At 43.9% G+C, this 7,905-nt stretch overlaps 1 long non-coding RNA gene and 1 pseudogene across 1 annotated transcript; one reads left to right on the top strand and one right to left on the bottom strand.

The window, feature by feature from the left end:
• Window positions 1-195: 195 nt before the first annotated feature.
• Window positions 196-484, bottom strand: LOC132222144 (uncharacterized). Its single transcript, XR_009450160.1, has 2 exons — window positions 349-484; window positions 196-315 (listed from the first exon to the last, which is right to left on the bottom strand). It is a non-coding gene; the product is annotated as an uncharacterized LOC132222144 (long non-coding RNA).
• A 620-nt stretch (window positions 485-1,104) lies between these two features.
• LOC132222329 (U6 spliceosomal RNA) lies at window positions 1,105-1,200 on the top strand (annotated as a pseudogene).
• The last annotated feature ends 6,705 nt before the right edge of the window (window positions 1,201-7,905 follow it).

Below are 7,905 nucleotides of genomic sequence, written 5' to 3'. Positions count from 1 at the left end.
TTTTAAAATATTTTTATTGATTTCAGAGAGGAAGGGAGAGAGAGAAACATCAATGATGAGAGAGATTCATTGATTGGCCTCCACACCCACTGGGGATGGAGCCCGCAACCCCGGCATGTTCCCTGACCAGAAATCAAACCATGACCTCCTAGTTCATAGATAGATGCTCAACCATTGAGCCATGTTGGCTGGACGAATCTATTATTTTTAATGGCTGCATAATAGCATACAACATTTTATTCAATACTAGAGGCCCAGTGCATGAAATTCATGCATGGGTAGGGTCCCTAGGCCTGACCGGCAATCGGGGCTGATCTGTGGGGCGACCGGTGGGGCGATCGGGGTGACCGGTGGGGCAATCGGGGCGCCCGCTTGCACCCACCTTGGCCTGGCACCGCCCACTCACCTGCTCCACCATCCCACCATGGTGCTGCTCTCATTGGGGCCCATTGGGCCGGCAGCACCTCCACTGCTGCCTGCCACCTCCTGGTGTTCACACATCTAACTTCCAGTCGGTCAAACTCCAGCCCGTGGGGACAATTTGCATATTAGCCTTTTATTATATAGGATTGTTTACAATATTTTGTTAATGCTGCAGTGAACATTTTATTTTTAAATAGATTTTTATTGATTTCAGAGAGGTTGGGAGAGGGAGAGAGAGATACATAAATGATTGCTGCATCAAACATTTTAAAAGGCAAATGTTTGAATATTTGTGCAAATGTATATAGGACGCATTACTATATTATCAGACTGAATATGTTTTTATTGCAATTGTTATTTCTTCTGTGACTTGGCTTTATATCCTTTGCTCATTGTTCTATTTGTTTACTTAAAGGAGCTATTAAAAATATATACCTTTTGTTAAGTACACTGTAAACTTATGTTTTTGATTTGTCATGTATATTTTTACTTATTTATGATGGCTTTTGAGGTACAGATGTGTCAAATTGTTAGGAGTCAAATCTTTGAATCTTTTCCTTTATCAATTGGCCATTTTGGTGTGATGATCTATTTTGCAAAATCATTTTTGTTTTGCAAATTCACCATCTGATATCCAATAATGTGGTTATTGATTAAAGCTGATATTGAAAAATTATTTCTGTGCTCACTTCAGCAGCACATATTCTAAAATTGAAACAATAGAGATTAGCATGGCCCCTGCAAGGATGACATGCAAATTGGTGAAGCATTATTTTTAAAAAAGGAAAATTACTTCCCTCCCCATGATTTAAATGTGCTTAGTGAAACTATCCCCTTACAACTAAGTTTCTTTTCATGTAGATGATTTTACTAATTCCTGTCCAAATTTGGCTCACTGTGCCCCAATCTCACTATATTTTAGGTTTTCTTTCTGAATCTTTTTTTAGATTTTTTAAAGTATGAGATAATTTTTTAAAGTGTAGAAAGAATGACTGGGGCAAAAATACCAAAAATATTTTATAACCTAAGCAAAAGAAAGAACAGGTCATATAAAAAAAAAAAAAACAGTTGGTGTGACTCAGTGGTTGAGCATCAACATATGAACCAGGAGATCACAGTTCGATTCCTAGTCAGGGCACGTGCTCAGGTTGCACGCTTGAGCCCTAGTAGGGGGAGTGCAGGAGGCAGCCAATCATTGATTCTCTCTCAATATTGATGTTTCCATCGATCTCTTTCTCTTCCTCTCCCACTCTGAAATCAAGAAATGTTTTTAAAGAAAAGTTATAGTACTAATCTTTTTATTGTATCTGTCGTAATGGGGAAAGTCTGACATATCACAAATTCTAGAAGTGCATTTTCTAAACAAAATTAACTATTCACAATCTGACTACATGTGGAATTTTTGTAATACAAGGACTCACTGAAAATGCAACTGGTAGATCCTGACTCGGCTTCCTATGGTTCTAGACAGGCAAGATTGCTTCCCTGGAGGGCTGCCATCATACCAGGGTGAATTGTTCATCGTTTTCAGTCGTGGAGGCCAGTTCGTTAGTCATAATTGGCGAATGACACGTGAAACTGGACTAGGATAGGTTGTGGGACTAGACCCAGGGCAAATTTCTCACGGGCTTCAAACAAATGTCCTTCTGTTCTTACCACTCTCTCTCCATGCCTATCCTGACTTTTGACTCTCTGAACCAATCACAGTCTGCTTTTCGTATTGGTCCAATTTAAAGGTTTTATAGATTAGTATACAGAAGAATATATGAAGGCTCAATCTATGGAGGTGGTTGAGAGCAAATATGGTTGCATGATTTAGGGCAGTGGTCAGCAAACTGTGGCCCTTGAGTGTGGCTCGTCCACAAAATACCACGTGCGGGCGCGCACGTACAGTGCGATTGAAACTTCATGGCCCCACACTCAAGGGGCCAAAGAGCCGCATGTGGCTCACGAGACCCAGTTTATCAACCACATATTTAGGGAATCAAAGATCAGGACAGGACCTGTCAGCGTAGCTCAGTGGCTGAGCATCGACCTATGAACCAGGAGGTTCAGGGCACATGCCTGGGTTGTAGGCTCAGTCCCCAGTGTGGGGTGTGCTGGAGGCAGGCAATCAATGGCTCTCTCATCACTGATGTTTCTCTCGCTCTCTTTCTTCATCTCAAATCAATAAGCATATACTTTTTTAAAAAAAGATCAGGACAGACATAGCAGGCATGTGGTAGGAACAGAATGTATTGCCTACATTTATATTTGAAAGAAATGGTTAAGTTTTTCTAAATTCTGCCCCAAAGGTCTATGGACTCATAGTTAAAAATCTCACATTACAAAAAAAAAAGAAGAATATCACATTACAGGTTCCTCTGATGGTCCTCTGATTAGAGCGGCCAGAGCAGAGATACCTCATGCCTGCCTTGGGGCATCTGCTCTGTTTTCTTGCTTGAACCACTTTCCCCTTGAAATGCATTTACCCTCACCTCCCGCAGTTCTGTGCTTCAATTTCACCTTCTAGTGACACTACCTTGACCACCTGATTTAAGAGTACACACACACACACACACACACACACACACACACGCCACCCAATCTCTCCCAATCTCCCTTGATCTACATTTTTCCATAGTACTTTCTACTATTACATAATTACTTAGTTTATTGTTTATTGTCTGCCTTCCCGCCCTCACTAGAATTTAAGTTCCACAAGAACAGCGATTGCTATCCACTTGCAAGTCAGGAAGACCAGCTCAGATTCAGCGGTGGGGAAAGAGATTCCTCCTCTTTGGATGAGCTACAAGATATTATGGCGTTTTTTTTCTTTTAAGTCTATTATGTGTGTTTCAAGCGATGCATGGTTAAGGCTCCGGTTCTTTGAGCATTTTCATGTATCATGCAATCACTTACTGCAATCTGTATAGTCTAACAAGTATGATTTAAAATTGGTTTGAAACTCACCTATTTTGGGAATATTTAAGATAAAAAATAGGGCCGAAACTGGTTTGGCTCAGTGGATAGAGCGTCAGCCTGTGGACTGAAAGGTCCCAGGTTCGATTCTGGTCAAGGGCATGTACCTGGGTTGCAGGCTCATCCCCAGTGCAGGAGGAAGCTGGTCAATGTTTCTCTCTCATCAATGTTTCTAGCTCTCTATCTCTCACCCTTCCTCTCTGTAAAAAAATCAATAAAATACATTAAAAAAAAAAAGATAAAAAATAGATAACTTCCAGAATAGGAAAAAAAAATAAGTGGAATAAGAGAGTGTTTAAAATTAGAAACTGCTGGGATAACTGTGTCAAACAGTAATGTTAACAAACCAACCTAATTTTAGTGCACTACATTTTTAAAACACTAGACTCTTATCCATCTGGCCTATAATAACAGACTGCTCTTCCAAGGAGTTGTTTGTCTTATGATTGGCCCAAAGTACCACATTCAAGTTCAAAGTCATATTTGTTTTTGTCTCACTTGATTGTTGATAACTAATAGACATCAGTCTGATAAAATTCAAAGTTGATCCCTGGCCAGTTTTGCTTAGTGGATAGAGTGTCGGCCCTCAGACTGAAGGGTCCAGGGTTTGATTCCAGTCAAGGGCATGTACCTCAGTTGCAGGCTCAATCCCTGGCCCTGATCAGGGCACCTATGGGAGGCAATCAATGGATGTGTCTCTCTCACATTGATGCCTCTCTCTCTCTCTCTCTCTCTCTCTCTCTCTCTCTCTCTCTCTCTCTGTCTTTACCCCTCCTTCCCATTCTCTCTCCCTAAAAAAAAAAAAAAAAAAAAAAAAAAAAAATTCAATGGAAAAATAGCCTCAGGTGAGGATTAACAACAAAAAAATTATAAGTTGACACAAATTGGCCCTGGCCGGTTTGGCTCAGAGGATAGAGCGTCAGCTTGCAGACTGAAAGGTCCCAGGTTCGAATCTGACCAAGGGCACATGCCTGGGTTGTGGGCTCGACCCTCAGTAGCGGGCGTGCAGGAGGCAGCCAGTCAATGATTCTCTCTCATCATTGATGTTTCTATCTCTCTCTCCCTCTCCCTTCTTCTCTGAAATCAATAAAAATATTTTAAAAAATTGACACAAATTGAATCTTTTTTAAAAAATATATTTTATTGATTTTTCACAGAGAAGAAGGGAGAGGGATAGAAAGTCAGAAACATCGATGAGAGAGATCGATCAGCTGCCTCCTGCACGCCCCACAGTGGGGACGTGCCTGCAACCCTGGCATGTGCCCTTGACTGGAATCGAACCCAGGACCCTTCAGTCCACAGGCTGACACTCTATCCACTGAGCCAAACCAGCTAGGGCGGTTTCTATTTTCTTCATGAAGTTCCTTTTTCAACCAGTCTGTTAGCCCTCAGATATTTATTTTATTGTTCTAAGTAGTTCTATTTTGGTTTTTAACAAATATTTGCCCCCAGATAAGTAACTCTCTTCCTAGGAGAGGAATCCTGTTCTTTCAGTTGTTCCATTCTGCCACCGTGGCCGGCTGGCTTTTGTCTTTATGCTCATGACCTCAGGTTAACAACATGGCTGCTTCAACTCCAGCTCTCATATCTGTGTCTGTGTCTGTGCCCAGTTAGCAGGGAAGGAAAAGCCTTCCCAGAGCGCCTCTACGCCAACTTCCCCAGGTAAGGTCTGCGTAAGTGAGCGCCAGTTATTGGCACATTGCTGTGTCTACGCCAACTTCCCCAGGTAAGGTCTGCGTAAGTGAGCGCCAGTTATTGGCACATTGCTGTGTCTACGCCAACTTCCCCAGGTAAGGTCTGCGTAAGTGAGCGCCAGTTATTGGCACATTGCTGTGTCTACGCCAACTTCCCCAGGTAAGGTCTGCGTAAGTGAGCGTCAGTTATTGGCACATTGCTGTGTCTACGCCAACTTCCCCAGGTAAGGTCTGCGTAAGTGAGCGTCAGTTATTGGCACATTGCTGTGTCTACGCCAACTTCCCCAGGTAAGGTCTGCGTAAGTGAGCGTCAGTTATTGGCACATTGCTGTGTCTACGCCAACTTCCCCAGGTAAGGTCTGCGTAAGTGAGCGTCAGTTATTGGCACATTGCTGTGTCAGACATAATTTGGGTTTAAGTAAAAAGGAGGCAAGGATCTTGAGTAGACAATCAGCAGTGTCAGACACAGCTGAGCTCTCTATGGGCGGATGTCCTGGTTCTGGGGCCCACTGATTGTTTGCTTGGGTCTGCTCCTAACACATGCTCTGTCTTGGCTCAGTCAGGACTCGGTGCTTCCTCCTGCTGACTCAGCCTTTCCCCACTCACTGGCGCAGCAGGCACCCCTGAGTCTCTACCACATGCTTGCTACTGTGGGTCCCAAAGCAGCCACACAAAGCTCTCAACTGCCTTTCATGACACCCAGTGTCCCAGGCCTAGAAACGCAAACTGGATCTTCCTTATGATAACCTCCCCCCACCCCTCACCCCTGTTGTCTTTTTTTTTTTTATTGTTTAAAGTATTACAAATAGTAGTACATATGTCTCCCTTTTCCCCCCCATTGACCTTCCGCCAGCCTTCCCTAACTCCTGGCACATGCCCTCCCTCCCTTCCCCGCACGCCCCCCCCCCCCAACCCCCTCCGGTGTCTTGCGTCCATTGGTTATGCTTATGTGCATACATACAAGTTGGCATGGAGCCATCATCCTGCCTAAGGGTTGTCATCCAGACTCTTGAATGTGGAAATGCTCTTGTTCTGGGAACCACCCTCTTCCCTGCCCCAGATCCCAACCTGTGGCTCTGCCTTCCTTACTTGTCTCTCTTCCTTTTTTCCCATCAACTCCCAGGCCTGGAAATACAATATCCTCTTATTTCTTCTATGCCGTATCCTCTTTTTCCCTATCTCCAATCTCCTGGTTAAGTCTTTTTTTTATTTTATTTTTTATTTTTTTCTGGTTAAGTCTTTTATACTTTTATCTCTATATTTGTCTATCTATCTATCTATCATCTACCTACCTACCTATCTACCTACCTATTTATCTTATTGATTTCAGAGAAAGGAAGGGAGAGGGAGAGAGAGATAGAAACATCAGTGATGAGAGAGAATCACCAATAGACTGCCTCCTGCATGCCCCACACTGGGGATCAACCCCACAACCTGGGCATGTGCCCTGAGACTGGGAATCAAACCGTGACCTCCTGGTTCATAGGTCAACCCTCAACCACTGAGCCACGCCAGTTGGGTAAGTCTTAAATGTTAGACAGGAGACTCTTCTGTACATCATAGCAGAAACTATGGCCTTCCAGGCCCTTGGTAGGACACATGGGAACTAAAGGAACTTTCTTTTTTTAAGGTATAATTTTTTGATTCATTCACACTGGACAGCTATTGCTGTTTTGGTGGTTGTCATTTAAATATATATATATGTTTTATTGATTTCAGAGAGGAAGGGAGAGGGCAGAGAGATAGAAACATCAATGATGAGAGAGGATCATTGATTGGCTGCCTCCTGCATGCCCCTCACCAGGGATCGAGCCCGCAACCTGGGCACGTGCCCTGACTGGAATTGAACCTTCAGTCCACAGGCTGACGCTCTATCCACTGAGCCAAACCAGCTAGGGCAAAAAATATATATTTTTATTGATTTCAAAGAGGAAGGGAGAGGGAGAGTTAGAAATATCATTGAATGAGAGAGAATCTTTGGCTGCCTTCTGCACGCCCCACACTGGGGATCAAGTCCGCAACCTGGGCATGTGCCCTGATGTGCCGGGAGCCGGTCCATCCTTGCTGTTTCAAGGGACCTGGCATATATGGCATACTGTTCTTAATATCTTTGCTCACCTTCTTGGCACTATGTGTTTTAACCAAGGTCTCTGAGAAAGGTTGATTCCCCAGGTAGGGATTTTCCCCTGAAGTTAGGGAGGGAATAAAACCCCTCAACTAAGTGCCAGGTGGGTAATTAATCACTTTAACTACAAACAATCATGCTTAAGCTACATAATCTTTACTCCCTGGAATGGAGATAAGAAACGCCCTAACCTTTGTAATAGAGATTGATAGGATTGAATCAACTGGTATAAATACAGTTGTAACAAGACAGAAAGAGACAGAAACTTAGAACACAGAACTTAGAACACAGAACTAAGAAGAGAGAACCTACAGACAGAACCTACAGAGAACCTACAGACAGAAGAACTTTGCTGGAGAGAACATGGCAAAAGATCCTGGACAGAACCTGGCTGGAGAACCTAGCGAGGGAACATGGCTACAGAACCTCGCTGGAGATCCGAAGCAGAACCTCTCTGGAGATCCAGACCAGAACTTGGCTAGAGATCCTGGCTAGGCTGCTGATCAACTGAACGCTGTCTCCGTGTCATTCCTTCTTCGCCGACTCCGTCCACACCTTTGGGGACCCCTGGACCCGCTGGGGCTGGACCCCGGCACTGATGGGAAGCGAACTGAGACCTCCTGGTTCATAAGTCAATGTTCAACCACTGACCCATGCTGGTGTGGCCCATCCTGCTTCTCTTACCCTCAGAACCCCCGCTTC

Source organism: Myotis daubentonii, chromosome 19 (genome assembly GCF_963259705.1).
Source record: "Myotis daubentonii chromosome 19, mMyoDau2.1, whole genome shotgun sequence".
NCBI classification, from domain to species: domain Eukaryota; kingdom Metazoa; phylum Chordata; class Mammalia; order Chiroptera; family Vespertilionidae; genus Myotis; species Myotis daubentonii.
This window is presented reverse-complemented; position numbering and strand designations above follow the sequence as displayed.